General features: G+C 37.2%; 1 protein-coding gene across 2 annotated transcripts in view; it reads left to right on the forward strand.

Annotated features, from left to right (window-relative positions):
• The window catches only part of Immp2l (inner mitochondrial membrane peptidase subunit 2), a 903,239-nt gene that overhangs the window by 4,468 nt on the left and 877,581 nt on the right, over positions 1–21,190 (forward strand). The window lies entirely within an intron of this gene.

Consider the following 21,190-nt stretch of genomic DNA (forward strand, 5'->3'; position numbering starts at 1 on the left):
AACCATCTTCAGAACCATCTTTTTCTCTGGCTATTGATCTTTCATCAGCTGTTCCACTGAGAACTCTTAGCTCCTTATTTCCTGCTTAGTTTAATACAACTTTTTTTTTCTTCGTCACTTTCCTAATACCTGAATAACCGTACATTCTACATTTTTATGAGTAAGACATAACAATAAATGTTCAGTGGACCCTTGGCTTACGAATTCAATTCATTCCTGAGGGCTGGTTGTAACTCAAGTTGCTCATTTGCCTTCAAAGTCTCTCCTGTACAATTGTAGGCCACACTTTCTTCCAGGCAGATCTCAGTGTCGTTAGAAAGACACTGGCCCAGGATTTCTCAATTAACCCCATACAGGAAAGGATGTTGTAATGTTAGGGTTAAATCTATCTGAGACCATCTGGAAGCTGGCATTCAAGTTATAACTTAAGACTGTGATCATAAGTTAAAACTAAAATTCCACTTGTAACTCAAGTTGTTTGTAGTGTCAGGCTGGTTGTAACTTGAGGGTCCACTGTTAAGTTTGGTTTTCCCCATATGCTAAGTTCAGTTGATTTTCTTGCCCTTTTGTTGGTTTACAGTTCAGTTATGAACTCACCCCCACTTAAAAAAACCTATAATATGCATTGAAGTAGTGCTGAGGATATAAAGATGAAAAGTCACTGTGCTTAACCAAGGAGCTTGTAGTGTAGTAGTACGATGGATGTCTATATACAGTTTAAATATAGTCTGTTATTTGCTGTGATTGAGGTAGGTTTAAGTTCAATGGAAACTTAGCAAGAGGTCTTGATCCCTGATAGAAATGCCAGGGAAGGGTTTTAGTGGTGGTTGTGTTGGAGCTGAGACTTGAAAGCTGAGTAGGAGTGGGCAGCTGGACAAACAGCAGAAAGCATTTCCAAGGGGAGCTAAGAGCACAAGCAGTTGTGTGGCTCTGTGAGAACATAGCATGTTCTGTATGTAGGTCAGTCATAATAGCGTGTGAGGGGCCAGGTCAAGAGTGGAAGCAAATGAAGCTAGATAGTCAATTCAGTGTGTATTTCCCATCTCCTGTGTACTAGTGAATCGCAGAAGAATAGTGAAAGATCACTGTGGCCATGAAGGAGGCCGTTGAGGACAGTGTGTTAGTATGGAAAAGAGATTAAGAGGTCAGACAAGGATGGATGTAGTGAGGAGAGAGTAGTCAGAATGTCGGGAAAATATTTACTGGGAGGGAGAATTGGTTTTGTAACTTTCTAAAATTAAAGCTTGTGGGAAGAATGAGGATGCTGAATACTTCTTAGGTTTCTGGATAGTGAGGAGGGAAGGGAAGGAGGAGACAAGTATGAGGGAGAAGATGAGTTGAGCTTTGGACATGTGCTTGTGGCATATCACTGGGGAGTTGGAGGTGTCTGGGAGACATCTGGATATGCATCCTGGAACATGGCAAGAGATTGCAGAGGTTAGAGATAGTTTTCTGAGTAGTTGAAGGGGTGGGTAAGGATGAAAGTGTTAGAGGAACTATATAAAAAAAGAAGAGAAAAGGGCTAAAAGTAAGTCTTAGAGAAGTATTGAAATATAAAAGACAAGCAAGAAAGAGAAAGCTGCAAAGATGCTAAAGAGAATTAGCCAAAGAGCCTAAGAGAAAAAGAAAAGTGGAGCTTTTCAGGCCTATAGCCTAGAGAAGTTTAAGAAGTAGAATCCAGTTAAAATTTAATACTGTAAATCATCCAGTATGGTGAAGAATATAAAGTATCTGTTAGGAGTCTTTGGCTTCATGGGAATGGTGGGGGGCAGAAACTCATGGTTAAAGGGGTGTTAGGAGAATAGGTGGGATAGGCAGTGGACATGCTTGGGTCTCTCAGGATATTTGGTCAATAACTTATTGTGTACATATAAAGTATTTAACATTATGTTACGGAATACACATAGATAATAAAACGGTTACTATAGTGAAAAATATTAACATTCATCATTTCACGCAGTTACAGCCCCCACCTAAAGATACTCATTTAGCAAAAATCCCAACTGCAGTATTAATTGTAGTACTCATGTTGGATATTGGATCTCTAATTGATCTTACATATCTGCTATTTTGTATTCTTTGACTTGCATCTCACCATTTCTTCCTCTCTCCCCCATTACAATTGTTGTATTCTGTTTTTTAAGATTCACATATAAATGAGGTCATTCCACATATAAACAAGTATTTCTTTTTGTGTTTATACTATTAGCATAATCTCTCCCAGATTCATCTGTGTTGTGGCAAATGGCAGGATCTCTTTGTCTTTCTTTTTTTAAAAGACTGAAAATGTCTCATTATATATTTATGCCATAGTTTCTTTATCCATTCCTCTGTCCATGGATACTTATGTGGTTTCCATGTCTTCACATCCTTTAGGATGGATACTAGCAAAGAGGCAATAGACAATCAGTGTTGTGAGGGAGAAAAAGGAACCCTAGAGCACTGCTGGTGGTAATGAAGATGAGTATAGCCATTATGGATAAGTGTAAAGTTCTTAAATTAAAAATAGGGTTATCATGTGACCCAGCAGTCCCTCTTTTGGGTATATAATCAAAGGAAATGGAATCACCACTTTGTATGGATTCTGGTTGCAAAATCTAAAAGTTGCCCAGGCAGTTCTAATATTTGGATTCTAAAATGTGCCCAAGAATGAGAAAGAATGATCACTTTTGTAGACTTTATTTTTTTGAGAGGGAGAGATGATGTGTTTATTCTGAGAGGAAGGGTCTCTAGAGAAAGGAAGATACTGTTAATACATTTGGCCAGTTCTTGATTATCACATTTCTTGTTAACATACTTCCTGTTTGCCTCATCCTGCCCTGCTTTTTAATTCATATCTGATCCTGCCCTTAAATGTCTTCACACAACTTTCTTGGCCCAGAGTTCCACTGTTGTCTGTCCCACCACATCTGGCCTTTTTGGATATGTTATTCTGTAATCTAATTGTAGGTGGAAAAAGTCTACATTTCTTTATTAAAAGATGAAAAATTTCGTAGTAGTATCTACTAAGAGACTAAGGGGGAAGTAACTATACCAAACAAAAAAATCATTCAGTGTAGCTAACATTTATTAATATCTGATGTGTTCGAAATTCTGGATACAAAGATACGTAAGAAGGGAAGGATGCCTAAGATAGGTATCTTGCCCTTAAGGGGCCCTCAGGTCACTGAGAGACATGGGAATGTAAATAAAGGCCTTGATATGTACTGTTATAGAGGCAGAGTTCAAGGAAAGATGGATGTAGAAATGGACTTCATTTTGTTGTATTCTTGAAGGTTTCATAGAGGTGATGTTTGAACTACAGCTTAAAGTATGGTGTGTTGAAGTTCAGAGAGTAAGATGAAAGGAATGAAATATTCTTGGTGGCCTCATGTAACAGCAAAAAGTTTTTTAAAAAAATTATTTTAAATTTTTTTCTTATTCTGCTTGGCTCATTGCAAGATGTGCTTGTCTTTGAGGGAGTTCTTAGGGAATAAAGATATTTTGGCTTACTTACAGACTTATCAGAATTTTTTTCTCTTGTGACATAAGCTTTCTGTGCATTTATCACCACTGGTTTGTTGTATGGTAGACAGTTAAAACAGATGAGAGTAATTAATCACAGTATCTGGGGGGTGAGGTTCAGGTACTGATATTTTTTAAAGCATCCCGGGAGTTCTAATGGTAGTCAGGTAGGGAATGACTGCAAGGTTTGTTCAGGTGGGATTTTTGAGAAAACTAAAACAAAACACAACTGTAGGTTAAGTTTTTGGATTTTCTTCTAATAGCTGTGTGTCCTTAGTCAAGTTACTTATATTTCTCTAAGCCTATCATTGATTGGAAAATGTGGTGGTAGTATACCTGTCCTGCCTGTTTTGCAGTTATACCAGTCACAAGAGGTGAGTTGTTTTAAGGAACATTATTTAGAGATATTGTTATAAGAATGGAATATTTTGCTGACCTCTAGGAGTGGAAAGGCTAAGCTGGCTATGTTATCGTACAAGATAGTAATTATTTTATGGATTTGGAGTTAATATTTGGCCATAATGAGAGTTTTGAGGACGTATTTTACTATATTTGTGAATGGTAAAAAGCTGAAGACCTGAAGCAAAACAGCAAATACTTAAGGAAATAATCTGCAGTTGAGCATTTCAAGTCTGATGTATTAATTCTAATTATTTACAATTACACAAATGTTTTCTATGATTAAGATTATAATGTGTATAAATATCTCAGGTGCTGGATTTGTAACTCAGTGGTAGAGTACAAGCCCTAGCATGTGCCAGATCCTGGGTTCAATCTCCAGCACTTCTTCACATATATGTTCAATGTCAATATAATTGTTTAGTACTAAATTGCTATAAATAAGTTATTTTTAAGGCATTAAAAAATGGCAGAATTCCAAGAGATAGTAAAACCTCCACAGAGTATTGTGGAGCCACACAAATTCAATAATATTGTAGGTCCCATTATGTCCATTAAATATTCAGGGACATATGCTGTGTCTCAGCCTGTGGGAAGCCTTTTATATTAGTGTCAGTCATATAATCATGGAAGAATTTTGGTATTATAGTTTTTTTTTGGTTTTTTTTTTTAGTTTTTGTTGTTTTACATTACATAATACCTTATAATACCTTTTGGTATTGTAGCTTCTTTTAACTGGGGAGTGGTATTGTTTAAAATAACAAAAAGGAACTTAAAGCCTAAGGACAGGGTTCTTGATCTGATTTTTCTGTTTGCTTTTCTCTGTGATAGTAGATGAGTTAGTCTTTCTGAGCCTTATATGTAAAATTGGGATGCGTTAGTTCTCTATTGTTTTGTAACATTATGAACTTAGTGGCTTTCTTAATCACTTTCCTCATTGCTGACATATAATACCCAACACCCACAATTTAAAGAAAGGAGAGATTTATTTTGGCTGACAGTTTGTAGAGGTTTTAACCCATACTCCACTGGCTCCAAGGCAGGACTGCATGGCAGAGGGCATAGCAGAGAAGAAGCTGCTCATGGCATGGTGGCAGGGAAGTAGAGAGTGTTAAGGGAGAAGCCAAGGAGGGAGATAAACCCTTCCAGGGCTTGCCCCAAGTGACCAGTCTCTTCAGACCGGGCCCCACCCCCTAACAGCTAGCCAGCTATGAGCCCCATAATCCAATCATCTTTCAAAAAGCCCCACCTTTGAGTACACAAGGCTTTGGGCAGACATCTAGATATAACCATAACAGTGGCTGAAAACAGCAATCATTTGTTATGTCTTAGTTGCTGTGGGTCAGTAATTTAGGGAGTTCTTGTTCAAAGACTCGTGAAGTTACTGTCAGACATCAGCAAGGGCTGCAGTTAATGGAGCATGGCTGAAGCTAAAAGATTAAGTTCCACAGTGGCCTGCTCTTGTGGCTGGCAAGTTGGTGTTGGCAGGCTGGTTCCTTTCCACGAAGGCTTTCCATGGAGCTGTGCTTATGGGAGATGGCTTCCTCCAGATCAAGATCCAGTAGACCAATGTGTCCACTCCCTTTCATGATGCATTCATTATTTTTAATGTATTCTATTGGTCTCCTGGACTAGCTCTGATTCAATATGTGGAGGAGCTATAGGAGGGTACGAGGCAAGGATCCCTGAGGATCATCTTGTGGAGACTGGTTGCATGAGTGATGCCATCTTCACCTTGAATAGGATTGCTTTGAGGTTCATTTACGAATTTATGTGAGAGTCCTTGGTTAATCATTAAAACAACATATAAATGTGATATAGAAATGATAGTGTTCCACTTGACTATTAAAATTGAGGCTGAATGGAAATTGAGTTACTAGAGCTGGGGATTTAGCTCAGCAAGCACAAGGTCCTGAGTTTGATCCCTGGTTCCAAAAAAAAAAGCAATTGAATTACGATGCTTTGTGTCATGTTAGTACTACAACACCCTTTGCCTGTCCAAAGCTTTTATCTTCTTGTTTTTTAAAAATAATTTTATCTTTTGTCTTTATCTTCTATCTTGTTTTATGTTTAAGAAATCTTCCCATTTAATAATAAACTAGAGCAAGGAAGTGTTTTTCAAGTTTTCCTCATCTGCTGGTGTAAAAGTAGTACATTGAATGGGGAAAAATATGAAATACAGTTATGGTAGCAAGAACCTTTGGTCATCTGAGTAGTAGCATCAGGTTTCATCCTAGAGAGGCCATATCTTCGATGAAATCTCTCAATGTCTTGTTCTTTGTACCTCTCTTTTGGCATTTGGTCTGTTTTGCCTGGCTTATAGTTATCTGTAGACTTGTCTTCCTTTGTGTTAGACTGGAAACTTTCAGAGGTGGGGGCTATGTCTTTTTTCAGTGACTTCCAGTACCTTTTACCAAATGCCTTGGTCTTCATTGGTGTTTCACAGTTATTTGCTTATCTGAATTGGATTTCTGACAGAACCTTGACCCCTGTGCCTCCCCTGAAACTTCAGATAAAGCAGGCTGTATTTTGCTCCGGTGGCCACAACAGTGATAGTGGTGTCTCTTGCCCATCTATCTTCAGGCTTGTCTTTCAGAGGTCTCTAATTTGCCACTGGTGCCCGTAATTTTGGATAGCTGGTGCTTAGCCTGGCTTCCTCACTGAGGACCAAAGTAAGCAAGCAAACAGAATCACATACCCCCATTAGTCATTCTTATGTGGCTTCAAGATTTGTTGAATTTCTTCTGTCCATTTGGTAACTCATAGTGTGATTTTGACTTCTTAGATTTAAAATACCCAGAAGATGAAAGTGTACAACTTTAATCCATATAATAAATCATAAAAGTTTAATCTTTGCAATTTTCTCCAAAAATCTATTCTGAGATAGTTCTTTGTAATAGCTCTTTGGCATATACACTCTTATGTCTTTCCTTTGAAAAATGTAGCAGTTACAGTCACTTTTTGAAAAATCATCTTGCTTTGTAGCTTGAGGATACATTGTAAACATAATGTCCATTTCTAGTTATGGAATTGTGTATAGTAACGACAGTTTTTAAAGAAGGCAAATGTTTGTAATGTCATCACATTTTGTATTTTAGGATTAATTTATTTCATATGTTTTCCAATTATGTGCACCAATAATCAAATTCAGAGCAATCTGAGATTCTTTTCATCTTTTTACTCTCCCCTGCAGGTTTTCCTATTCATTTCCTCCTTTAGGAATTCCTTGCTTCCTTAGCCACTACCTACCTTCTCCATCTTTTCTCTGACTCTGACTCGCTCCCTGTCTTTGGACTTAGTCTGCCTATGGTAGTTAGAGGGTGAGCAGGCTAAAATAGTGTGGATTAGACATCACAAGGAGTAATGGGTGTGTAAGAGAAGAGCTGCACTGAAGGGTAAGGTTGATGGCCAAGGGTGTTCTTTGCTGAATGGTAATAGAGAACCTGTGAAGTAACAGTTGTTAGGAAAAGATTAGAGGTGCCACAGCAAAACTGAGTAGGAGGTACAGTCTTCCTGTGTACTTCCTGCCCCCACACATGCATGCTATCAACTCACTCCATCACAGTAGTACGTGTGTTGCAATTAATGCATCTAGATTGGCATAGCATTATCACGCAGAGAACATGGTTTACATTAAGGTTCACGCTTGATGTGCATCCTGTGGTTTTGGACAAACGTATAATGATATGTACCAATAATCATAAAATCACAGTATTTTCACTGCCCTAAAAGGTCCTGCATTCTGCCTCTTCATTCCTCCCTTTTCTCTAACTCCTAGAAATTTCTGATCTTTTTACTATCTCTAGTTTTGCCTTTTCCATAATGTCATAGTTGGAAGCTTATTTGTTTAATAGTTGCTTTAATAGTTTTATTAGTGTCAGAGTCAAGTAACAAATAGTTATTATTTAGTTGGTTAAAAAACTAGCATTGTTATTATGCAATGGAGTGTAACTATTATTATGTAACTGTATAGGTAGTTTGAAGCACATTATGAAGGAATAAGCTTGTGTTTTTTTTTCGTCTGTTTCTCACATGTAAGAGAAGATCTGTGGTCTGAACAGTGTATTAGAGAATTAATTATTTGCAGTCTATCTGGTGTATATTATTGCATGATGTTAATAGTCTCTGAATATTCAGCTAAATCCTTCTTAAATTTCCACATATTAAAGTGGAGTTCCATAATGAAAAGGAAGTGGAACTGTGCTACAGAAACCTCTATTCAGGTGCCAGCTTTGCTGTATGTGAACATGAGCCGAGCTTATCTCTGCAGACAGTACGAGGCCTGTGTGCGAGCTGGGCTTCTCTGAGGTTGAGGCTGGAGACTTGTGAGGTTAGGACTGGCTTGGAAACTTCGTGAGGACCCTGTCTCAACAACCATGATAACAACAATGATAAAGCTATGTGAATTTTAACTTATTATAAAGAAATGTGAGGGATAGGGATATAGCTCAGTGTTGGAATGCTTGACTAGTATGTTATTCACTTTCCTGTTGCTTGGACAAAATACCTGAAACCCTCAACGTAAAGGAGAGGTTTATTTTTGGCTTATGGTTTTCAGAGGATTCAGTCCATGGTTGGCTGGCTCCAGGTCAGCTGGGTGTGATGGAGAACAGCTGCTCCCCTCTTGGTAGCTGGGGAGCAGAGAGAGAAGTCAAGAGCCAGAGACAAGAATATAAGAGTGCACCCTTCCAGGTCACACCCACAGTGACCTACTTCCAACCAGGCGCCAACTCCTAGCAGCACATGCAGCTACTGGATGCATCCATGAATGAATCCACTGATGAGTGATGTCCCTAAGAACCAGTCACCGTCTAAGAACATGGGACTTTTGGGGGGAACGTTTTAGATCTAAACCATAACAATGAGCATGAACAGACCGAGGCCCTGAGTTCAATCCCTAGTACACAGGAAGAAAGGCCAGTACCACGTGCCTGTCATTCCAGATGCTTGGGAGGCTTAGGCAGGACGATCACAAGCTCAAGGCTAGCCTGGGCAACATAGCAAGATCTTTAAAAAAAGGAGGAAAGATTTGATTAGCGAATCATATTTGTTTACTGTCTTCACTGTTATAATTACTTTTTTAGTTTTACATCCAAGTAATAAAGGGAAATAATGATTTTGGACTAACAAGACTACTAAAGAAAAATGGTTTTTTAGCTGTATCTGAGGAAAAAAATGACTTTTTTACTGGCTATGTCTCATTGATTAAATCTGCTTGTGTCTTCGTATGAAAGGTATGTATACTTTGGGATGTTCTGCTTGTATGCTTGCTTCTAATCATATTTATTACCTAGCTGTCAGCATTTCATTGAAAAGCAGGAATTATATTGCTGCATTCTGTACAGAGTCAGAGATACATTATTTTCTCTTTATGGAAAGAAAAGCCTGGATTCTAAAGCTCTCATGACTCTTCAGCCACTAACCCCCAAGGTAGACATGGGGAATCAAAAAAGAATTGTCACTAGCAAATAAGACAGGACATGACCAATTAGGTCTTACCTGATTTATTGAGAATGAGGGGAAAAAAATTTAACACGCATTCTAGAGAACTATGTAGTTGAACAACTTTTCACTTTTTGGATGTGCTTCTTTGGTACAAAATTTCTTTGTAGCAGCCATAGATAATGACAATTTAGAGAATCAAAATGGATGAAGGATACATAATGTTCCATCCCTGCACCTGGGCTCAAACTACTCAAACTAAATGTGGGGAAATTTAGTGGGACCCTAATACTTCATGAACTATTCATAGGCATTTATTACTAGGTCTTAAAAACAAGATAAATGAAGGATATAACAGTTTGTTTTACGTGAAGTGGGGAAGTATGGAATTGTTGAGTGAATGGCATAAAAGGATTTTATGAAAAAATGCAGAGCATCAACTATGATTTTGTATCATCAGTACTCTCAAACATGGTTTGTTTGTTTAAAGTTGAATAGAGAAAATAATTGTTTCATGACCTTAGCAAAGAAGTAGAGCAGCATATTACCTTCCTCTACCTTTCTGCAGCTTTCTATTCCACAAAGGTTAAATTGATTTTTTGGATAAGTAAGATATATTTGATATTTGAATCAATTTCAAGTCTGGACATTTAAGTGCTGCTTGTGCTCAAGATTGCAGTCAGTGATCTTTATAAAATTCCTCTGTGAAGAACTCATTCTGCTTAAACTGGTTCTGTGGCTTCAACTTGTCTTCAGGTTAAGGTAAACATTTGCTTAAATAGGTCTAAAGACCTTCTCCTACCTGGGCCTTCTTGCCTCTTTTGTTCTTTATCTTTTACTTCAGCATCAGCACTTTATACTCTAGTCAGACTAATTTGTGGGCAATAAATTGTTGTTTACTTGGCCTTTAATTTTTAAATTTGGTTCAAAACTAATTTTTCAGATGTAGCTTGAAAGTTTAGAGGCCTCTATTCATCTTGTTATATATTCCTGTAGCACAAAATTCATTGGATTTACTTAATTTTCTACCTTTGTGTGATAGGTCCTTACTCACTAGACAGTTGTTCAGTCAGGGTGATTTGGACTGATTTGGAAGAGAAAAGAGAGCACTTTGAAGTAACATTAGAAGGAAGGAATATGCAAAGTAAGTTATTTGGTTTGAACAGACTCATAGTGGAATGTCTTTCTCTTTAAATTTTAGAGTCAGTGAATAAAGTACTTGGGTATAGTAGGGGATTATGGGAAATACAAATTGAGGTTAGATAGTAGATAACCTAAATACTAATCCAGGTGTTTATGAACATTGTACAGCTAGTAATCTGTAATCATTAGGGAATTAATAATTGAAGAATTTTTGACTACAGAACCATGGTAAACAGTGTTTTAGGAAGATTAATCTGATAAGTGTGTAGGATCAATTGGAAAGTGGAGGGAATGATGAAAAGTACACCACTTGGGAAACTAATATCTTCTAAGGTAGCATTTTCACTATGGTGATTGTGGGGTAAAAAGTAAGAGATGAAGAGAAACCATTAAAGAAAGGAATAAACTTTATGAAACTTTATAAAGATTCTGCATTGCCAAAAAACACCACAAAATATTCTATCAAAAAGGAAATCTTGGGCCGGGGATTTAGCTGAGTGGTTCTGCCGCCTGCCTCACAAGAGCAAGGTCCTGAGTTCAATCCCCAGTACCAAAAAAAAAAAAAAAAAAAAAAGCAGATTTTAGAAGAAATATTTGTAATTCATATAAAATCTGAAAAAGGCAAATTGGATAAATGCATAAGAAACACCTCTGGTTACAGTGGTGCATACCTGTAATCCCAGCTACTCAGGAGACTGTGGCAGAAGGAGTGCTAGTTAGAGTCCAGCCTGGGAAACTTTGAAAAACTCTCTCAAAAGATAAAGGCCTGTGGATGTAGCTCAGAGGTAGAGTGCCCTGGATTTGATCCCCAGTACCTGAAAAAACAAAACAAAATGAAGCAAAACAAACCAAAACAAAACACAAACAAAAATAGCTTTGAAGGGGAAAAGACCAACAATTGAATGGAAATGTGGACAAAGATATGAAAAATATGAGTAGTTCCTAACAAGAGAACTATAAGGTAAAACTTTAATAACTCTTAAAACCTAATTGGCAAGGAAACAAATTTTGAAAACATTATATCACTGAAGGTATCAGGAACTAGGCAGTATAATCATTGCTAATAATGAGTAGAGGTCTGTGTACTTTTCAATGTAAAAGTAGTTACCAAAACTTAAAATACACATTATTATTTGACTCCTCTACAAGAATTCATCCAAAGCATTTTATACTTATGTGAAATAATATGTATTTGAGGATATTTTTGGCAACAATTGGAAACAAATGCTCATTCTTAGGGAACTGGATCATTAAATTAATGATACATATGGTGGAATACTTAGGAATTGTTAAAAAGAATAAGGCAGGTTACATATGTTGAAATGGAATAGCTTCGAGATATTACTAAGTAAAAAATGAAAGGTGTAGGATAATAGGAATTAACTATTATTTTAGAGAATATTTTAGAGAATAAGACATAGTTGCAGAAAAGAATAGAAAAAGAGGAAAAAAGAAAAACAGTGAAAAATACATTATGGGAAATAAAGATAAAAAGGAAAAGAAGTTAAAAGGAGAAAAGAAAAAAGTGAAAAAAATAAAAAAGGAGAAAAAAATTCTCCCCCAAGAACCAATAAAGGAAAGAGAAATAATAAAACATAAAGAAAAATATAAAAATATTGTTTTGTGATGGAAGGATTTATTCAGACTGTTGTACTCTTCATTTGATGTAACTGCTTTAATCTAAATATTTGTAAATAACGTACCCATACCTATATATATTATATAAAATTTATATTTAAATATATAATTTATATCTATTTGTATAATGTATAAAATTTATATTTTATATATAAAAAATATATAAAGATTTTTTTAAAAGATTGAGTAAAAATATTCCTCTGTGTTTTTGAATGAGTCATTTCTTTCCATAACTTGTAGTCTTGAATCCTACAAGTCACAAGTTTTCCCTCCTAGCTTTAGGGCATTTGGGTTTGTGAAGATCTCTCCCTGTATGAGAGGTTGCTCTGTTTGTTCACCCCAGACTGTGGGAACTGGCCAAGCTGGGGCTCGTCCTTGCCCGTGTTGGTAGATGGAGAAAGCAATCAGCCCTCTGCCCTGTGATAGATGTAGGCCATGGGATGAGGGGTCAAGCAGACTGGACTTAATATCAACACTCACTGTGTCTGGTTTCTCACTACCAAGGCCAGGGCCCATGTCCTTCCTGGCCAGAGTTTAAACTTCTTAGGGATCTGTGTCTAGCCTGCACCTTCCCTGCAGCAGTCTCTTGTGGTTGTCTTTTGCTCAGTCACTTTGGGAGGGTAACACTGGAGTCCTTGAAGCTGCTGGCGAGGTCTGTACTTTCTCTGTACTGGCTCTCTGGGCTTACCCCCTCTCCCTGGCCATTGGCCTTGTCCAGGATCAGGTTGGTCGGTTAGTCCTACCTCTGCTGCCCTGTGCCAAGGGGAAGCAGCATGTACAGCTGGCTTCAAGTTGGCGGATGGCTGTGGCCAGATGGCGGCTTGCTGTGTCATTTCATCATGGGCTGTGACTTGCTCCTTCTTTGTTTTGTTCTAAAGATGGGTTGTTGAAGATGTTATGCCTAAAAACATTCCAAAGGTTCCTAAAAACCTTTGACTCTGTTTCTCTATCTTAAGGTCAGGTTTCTGTCCTTTAGTTTGTCTACTGAGCTACTTCATAGACTTATAGTATCTTTAATGGACTTTGCATGTGATGGGCCTGGAAGAATAAATAAAAACCCCCAAGCCAAAATCAAACATACAGAACCCCAAAGCCTAAGAAGCATAAACAGCCTATGCAGTGCATGTATTGGATGACCTCGAGTAACTTTGCGTCCTGAAGCTGCAGTCTTCTTGAAAGTATAATTTCAGGATATGATTTTCCTTGTCTCCTTTCTACTTATCTTGTTTCTTCCATCCTTCCTTAGATATTTTTGTTCTTGGTGTTGCACTTTCGGCAGACAGGGTCCAAGAAGTGGAGAGAAGAACTCTAACCCACCCATGTTGTGGAGTAAGTTTGCAGGTTTGCTGGCTTCCATCATGGAAAATGAATTTTCAGGATGTTTCAGTATGAGATGTAAGGGACTTATTAGGCAGAAATTTGAAAGTATACACTCGGGGGAGGGGGGAGAAGAGAAGAGAGAGAACCCCCTCACTGTGTCCTGGAACTGGGAACATTTATCTTCCTCTCCAGCCCCAGGGGTTGGAAACCCCAGAGAAGGTGGCCACCCCTGAGAAGGATACTGGCCTATCTCACAGGCATGAGCCCAGGTTATTTTTTTTAAGGTGAATAATTTAAGCATTATTTGAATTCTCTTAACCTGTTCCTTTATTTTAGGATCAGGCTCCTGGTCTTTACTTTTTTTTTTTTTTTTTCTGCCAGTTTATGGACTTATTGCAAATTTAACCAAGGGAATGCCTTTGTGGATCTCTGTGGGCAACTTTGACTGGACCCCAGAAATTGTAGTCTTCTTAAAAGTACAATTTTCAGTTTTGAGTTTTCTTGTCTTCTTTCCAGCTGTCTTTATTTCTTGTACCCTATCTCAGTACTTTATTTTGCTTCTCTCAGAATGGGAAAGAGCATTGAGGTTTTTGTCTTATTTGGAATTTTTTGTCCTTTTCCGCCTTGAGTTTGTCTCATTTTTGTTTTCTTTGGGATGTGAACCACTTTCAGTCATCCTTAATTCTCTGTGTTTTTTCTTACCATACTAATTCTGGCCATTTTATACTTAGTTACAGTCCTTTCCGAATAAAAAGCCCACATATATCAGGTTTATGTATGTTTAATGTAATCTTCCCAAGAGCTCTCATCTTGTGTTGCTGCTCTGGGTCCTATTTGCTCTCTGCCATCTTTTCTTTGATTTCTGCAGCCAGTGGGGCAGAATATATTGAGTACACAAAAAGCTAAAGACATTTTGTTCCAAAGTTTTCCCTAAATATATCTGCACATATAAATTCATTGGACCTTATTGATTTTCTCTGTGACAGGTGAGCTAATTTAGTTTCTTCGTTGATATTTTACTGTTTTGTCTCTTTATGCTGTAACCTTCCAGCTGAATTCACAGAGGTGATTGGAACTATACTCAATTTTAAGGGTGAAATTTGCCCTTTAGCTAGGTATTAGACTGCTCAGTTTGTTTCCTTGGTCTCTTTGAGTTCTGTACTATTTCAATAGGAGGCATGGACCCCTACTATTTAATAAAGGTGGGTAGGGTGGGATTCAGAGTTCATTTGTCTTGAGAATTTTTCTCTCTTATTAGGAAAGGTGCAGAAAAAAGTCTAAGAAAAGTATTTTCTTTTTAACTTTTGTTTGAAATTCTTAATATAATCAAAGGGAGAAAGAAGGATATATTCTCAGGTATTGGTATTTGATTTTGGAATTTAAAAAATGTAAAAGTGGTGATTTATTTGAAGTAGGATTTGGTTTGGGGAAGTTTGACATCTGTTAGTATTGATTTGCATATCTTTCACTTTTATCAAATTATGATTAGATCTAAAGGCAACATTTGTTCTTATATGAAATTTAATTTTATGGTACCAGCTATTCAACTTTTATGTTTGTTACAAGTGTTTTTGAGCAGAGCATGGTGGGGCATGCCTGTAATCCCAGCACTCTGGGAGACTAAGGCAAAAGGATCACAAGTTCACACCCAGCTTGGCCAATTTATTAACTCAAAATAAGGAAAAAAAAAGGCTGGCACATAACTCAGTGCAAAGGCCCTAGGTTCACCCTAGTACCACATGCATATACAAAGTGTTTTTCACTGAGTCTGGCTGGTTAGAAAACATGTTGAGGCAAGTGCCATGGGATTAATTAATGGCCTTGGCCCTGAGAGAGGCTTAGCTTTGTGACACACACACACACACACACACACACACACACACAGAGCATACACACTTTGTTGTGTTTTTTTTTGCAGTCCCAGGGATCAAACTCAGGGTCTTGCACTCCTAGGCAAGTGCTGCACTGCTGCTGGCACTGCTGTATCCCCAGGTGAACAATACATATTTTTGTTCTCAAATTAAGATGGGCAAATTGAGGATTAGTGTGTTATACTAATGGGTACTACTAATTGCAGGAAGTGACTGTGTAGGGTAGTGATGGTTCTATCAGTTTGTATTGGAAAAGAGCACATTAACATAGGACGTTTAGGAGGTAAGGTAACTACTACAGGAAACGTCATAGCTTAAGCTTAATTAAACTTTGACTTTTAAAATGTGTTTGACTTTTAAGTGCTTTATGCTATATTTGCTTTCATATTTGCTGAGACTATTACACATGAAAATTAAGCTTGAAACCTAAGATGCTTTAAACATGTAAGATGTTTTTCTAGTATTAACTACATAGTTGTGAGAAACCTTCCACTTCAAAGGTCACATTGATTTTCTGGCGTTTCTTGTTTTACATTTTATACATATAATTGAATTGTTTTAACTCCTATTTGAGTGTTTAAAGATTCAGGTAATAAGTGTAGCAGGGAAATTGGAAAAGGACACAATGTTTTGGGATACACATAGCTTTCAACTTTTGTTTCAGCCCTGAAATTTTTATTTCTAAAAGGCAATTGAGATGGCTGAAGGGACAGCTTGATAATAAGGGTCTTCAGTACTTGTTAAATCCAAAGACAACACTAATTATATTTTTCCATTAATTGATATTGCATATAGATTTAGTACTTTTCTACTTCTCATTTGAAGAAGACTTGAATGTTTACATTTTACATGGTAGATTGAATTGTCCATCCAGTACACTTTTTCAATTAAGTTGCACATGAATACTGCAGTAGCAGTTATGAAATCAATAACTCATTCTGCCCTGTGTTTATTGAGAGTAGTGAAATTTACTGGGAGTGATGAATAACTGGGAGGCAGCTACAATAGTCTCTAAATACGTGGGCTACAGGGTCAGGTAATCTGGGTTCAACTCTAGTATTTACTATCTGTGTGACCCTAGGAATATCATTTAAGCACCCTGAGCATCAGTTTATATCTTTAAAGATGGGGACAAAAACAGGATAAGTGCAGGAGTTAAATGAAGTAATGAGATTAACAAAACAAATTTTTAAAGACAGGGTTTTGCTCTGTAATTCAAGCTGGCCTTGAACTCCCTCTGTAGCCCAGGATGGCCTTGAACTCATTGCAATCCTTCTTGGTCAGCCTCCTGAGCATATTCCTGGGATTACAGGCCTGTGCCACCATGCCCAGATACAAAATATTTTATTTTACTCTCTTTAACATTGTGAGGTAATATTTTAGATAACACAAAATGAATAATCTTTTACTACCCTGAAATTTTATTTCCTTGGTTTTACAGTAAAATTGTTAATTTATAATTTTTTTCTTTTTCCAATTAATGTTTTCTTTTGAGTTTGTAGATTTGATCATAACTGTGAATAATAATTTTGACAGGTTTTGTTAATGGCCGATCACTATCTTTATGAAAAAAGAAACAAAATCTCACTGTCTTATTAGTCAGAAGTTTTTATATGACTGTTTAATAATTATACTGATGTTAGCATCCAAAATGTAGCAAAATGTTGATATATTTTTGGTCCAGGAAAAATAAAATTTTAAATATTTCCTGAAAGATTCTGATACCTACATTTCTCTTTAAAAACTGACTTTCCTTGTGTGATTTGATTATGGCTGTTTTTGCTTGATATGAAGAAGTAAAATTGCCTCTTTTTAATTAGTTGAATAACAAATTACTTGGCTAGGGAAAGGTCTTTGGGTGACAGACTGAGTTTTTTGCAGAATAAAGCTACATTAGGTTCTGAAAAGCTTAATTATTCAAAACTGATAGATACTAATTTAAATTGCTTCAAATTTCTGTGTGGCTCATATATTTTTATCTAGCACATATGTACACTAAAACCTATCAAAATTGTTTCTAGATTTTCTTTCTAAGCCATTTGCTGTAATAGTCATTGTGACACTAATATCATTTGATGTTGATGAGATAATAATAAAAATGTTTCTTACAAAATGGGAGATACCAGGATTATTCTTAGGGCCACTAGGCTGTTGATTAAAATGAAAAGAACATTGTTTGGTTGCTAGTATAAAAATAACTTAAATTTATTTATTACTATTGGTGTTTATTTGCAAATGGAGTCATACTTATCTGTGTTGCTAAAAGCATGAATATACTGTGCTAGAAGCTTTCCCGAATATATCTTCTCCCTTGCTACCCAGCCAGCCACTTAACATGGGTTTTTAATAAATGATTGCAGGTATTAAGCAAAGATGAGACATGAAATTTAACAGTAATTATTAGAAGATATGGACATGATTTTACTAATATGTTGACCTTGTAGCAGAAGTCAGAAATAAAATACTCTTGGAGTGTGAGCCCAGTGAGAATGAGGATGATAGGCACATTGTCACATGCAAGAAATGGAGTTAGACTCATAGAATCATCCATAGTTGGAGCAAAGAACCTTGGAGTTAGTCTGTTTAGATAGGTGAAGTTAATTGTGTACTCTGAGTCATAGCTTGGACTTGAATCAAGTCTCTGATTTCTAATTTGGTTCTGAATATGTGTAGCAGAAAAAAATGGTGTAGCCCTAAAAGGGAATGGGTACTTGGTACATGGAGGTACTGGTATCAAATGGATTGCTGGCTCTCAGTACAACTGGCTGGCTCTCAGTTGGACCTGGGCACTAATTTTCTCCCTTATAATCTGGCTGACATTTAAGCAAATGGAGTGTCTTACACAATCACACCAAACTTTTTTCTATAAATATTATAAATGAATAGTAATATAAATCATATGTACAGTTAAGCATCCAGGTACATTTATTTAGCACCTGCAAATGCTTAGCAAAATTCTAAGAAATTTCTCTAGAGAAAAGAATGAGATGTGACGATATGGAAAGAACGGGCGTACAGTATGTGTAAAACCAACATAGTGAGTGTTTAATTTGGGTGTGGCCAGTGTATCAAGAGGAGTTTGGAGGTAGAAGAGAGGACCATGGGTCAGAAGGCTTGTGTAAGGTTTCCCCAAAGAGATGAAAATGCCGGCTTCTCAGCTCAGTAGGTGTCATCAGTATATGATGCAGCCTTAAAGGTTTGGGATTCACCCAACTTAAGTTACAGACCTGGGCCTTGATTGCATTTGTTCCCCTGACTTCAGTGAGTGAGTGCCTTTCCACAGTTTCCGTGCTGTGGTGCACAGGATGGTGACAGGTTTCTGTTGGAGGAATCCCATTCGGGCTCCTCGCTCCTCAGTGTGCTCACTGGCAGGCTGAGCTCTCCCCACTGGTCCTCTAAACACTGCACACTGAAGCACCCTGGATTCAGCTTCTTGATTGCAAAGTAGCTAAAACTGCTAATGCAATGTGAGTTTGGTGGATCTTTCCTTTTAAGGTGACCTTTTTACTAAGCAGTTATTAAAGTGAAATAGGATATTTGTCTACAATATATAAACAGCAGCAGGTGGGATTTACAGTGGGCTTTTCTGTTGTTCAGTTAAATTATTGTGGTGTTCTTTGTTATAAATCATTAACTTGAAGATTGGCACATAAATAATGCCATTAAACATAAGATAAATAAATTTAGAAATAGCTGCATCTGAGAATAAATATATTCTTCAAAACCTATGTTTTGGATTCAAATGGTATTTTTCATTTTGTCACAAATAAGGGCCTATGAGCCTGACAGAGATGAATTTAATCTAATCAAGAAATAAGAAAGAAATTAGGGCATGAATTACATGACAAACCTCAGTCTACCATTAATTCTTAAAGGCATTGGTTTTTAACCTTTTTGCTTTTCTTACTCTTATTTTAAGGTGGTGAACCCCTCTTCAAAGAATCTCATTTTTAACAAAGAAAATGACAGAGAGAGAGAGAAGCAGAGTGGCTGTGAGAGAGGCAGGGGTTGGGGCTCAGCTCTGCTGAGTGCCTGCCCCCTATAGCTCTTGAGCATTTGGGGAATTTCAGATACCACTGAGCACAGGTTGAAAGAAATCACTTTTAAGGAAAAACAAGTTAAATACTTGGTAAAAACTTAATTAAAGTTCTCAATGCCTTGCAGTTGAATGTGTTATGAAAATTACTTGATCCTTGTAATCTTTATTATCTTTAAACAAGAGTGCTGTGCTATGATTTACTGGAAAAAATCAACTTCTTAAAGTCCAATATATGTATATATGTTTCAGTACACACAGATTATATGATAATTAAAAACACTTTCTCTATAAATATCTTCAACTATGAAAACTTTGAGAGAGAAGGATAGTTATCACACATACTTACTACAGACACAAAATTTTTTGCATATGGTTAGGCAGCGCCTTTCTCTGAATTTATGTCTTTACATCATCAGCTTCTGACTATGATGTAGGTACACTATATGGACAGGAAGTTATGAAGTTACCTTACCAAAGTACTGAGAATTGAACCTAGGGCCTTGTGCATTCTAGGCAAGCACTTTAGCACTGGGCTGCATCCCACATCCTTATTATTTCATTTTAAGACAGGATCTTACTAAGTTGCCCTGCCTGGCCTTGACTTTGTGATGATCCTGTCTCAGCCTCTGAATAGCTGGGATTATAGATTTGTGTCACTGCACCCAGGAGCCAAAATATTTAATGTTTAAAAATTATTTTTAGTAACAAATTATTGGAAGTGATTTATTATTTTCTTCAATAAAAATGAAATATGATGGGGAACGAGAGTGTCTGCTCTCAAAATCTGCAGCCAATTGGGAGTATGAATGAGAAAAAGCATGGGGTATCATGGGAATACATGGCAAGGACATCTAATACAGACTTCTTGGTAGAGTGACATCTAAGCTAACCTGAGGGATGAGTAATAGTTGTCCAAAACAATTTGTGAGGAGTGATGAAGATGTAAGAGAGGGCATGTATAAAGGCCCACAGACAAGTATAAGCATGGCATATTCCAGAAATTACATGTGGCTGGGTTTGGTTGGTTTATCAGTCAGTGCTCACTAGAGAAACAGATTTAATAAAAAATATATAAATATATTAGTATTTACAAGCTAAGCTTACAGTGGCCGCCCACATAGTCAGGTGTGGAAAAGTGCAAAAGGGCTCTCTGCGTGCTGGCTCTGAAGAATCCAGTCAAAAGGGAAAGGGCTGGAGCTCACTGGAGTGTCCCGTGTGAGTCTGTATCAGGAGACTAAAGGGTCTGCACTGGAAGCCAGGAAATGACTTCCAAGGTGAAAGTGAAGACTGGAGCTCCTCCAACAAAACAGAAGCAAGTCTTTCTTCTTCGTTCCCCTTTTTATTCCGTTTAGGCTACAAGTCTATTTGGTTGATGCCACTCACACCCAGGGTGAGTCTTCTGTCTTCAGTAAATCCATTCAGCAACTCCCAGAACTATGCTGATCCAATTAGTTGGGCATTTTTTTTTTTTTTTTGGTGTCAGGGATCGAACTGAGGACCTTCCACTTGTGAGGCAGGCAGCAGCACCATTAAGCTAAATCCCCAGCCCAGTTGGGCATTTCTTATTCAAGTTGACACAACAGCTATCAGTTGGTGTATGATATACTAATAAAAGAATAGAAATGGAAGAGCAGGTATCTAATCATATTTAATTTTGGAAATCTAAGCAGCCTTGTGTTATGCTCTGGGAAATGGGGAATAATTGGAAGAATTCAAGTGAGAGGAAGTTAGAATGATTTGTTATTTTTCAGGAGAGAGCACTTTGGCCAACTACCATGTTGATTGTGGGGCAGCTGTTTGGATGACAGTCATTCTTTGAGTGTAGAAGGATCAG

This window comes from Heterocephalus glaber, unplaced genomic scaffold, assembly GCF_053883595.1.
Source record: "Heterocephalus glaber isolate CG9 unplaced genomic scaffold, H.glaber_assembly_v1.0 deba00000676, whole genome shotgun sequence".
NCBI classification, from domain to species: Eukaryota; Metazoa; Chordata; class Mammalia; order Rodentia; family Bathyergidae; genus Heterocephalus; species Heterocephalus glaber.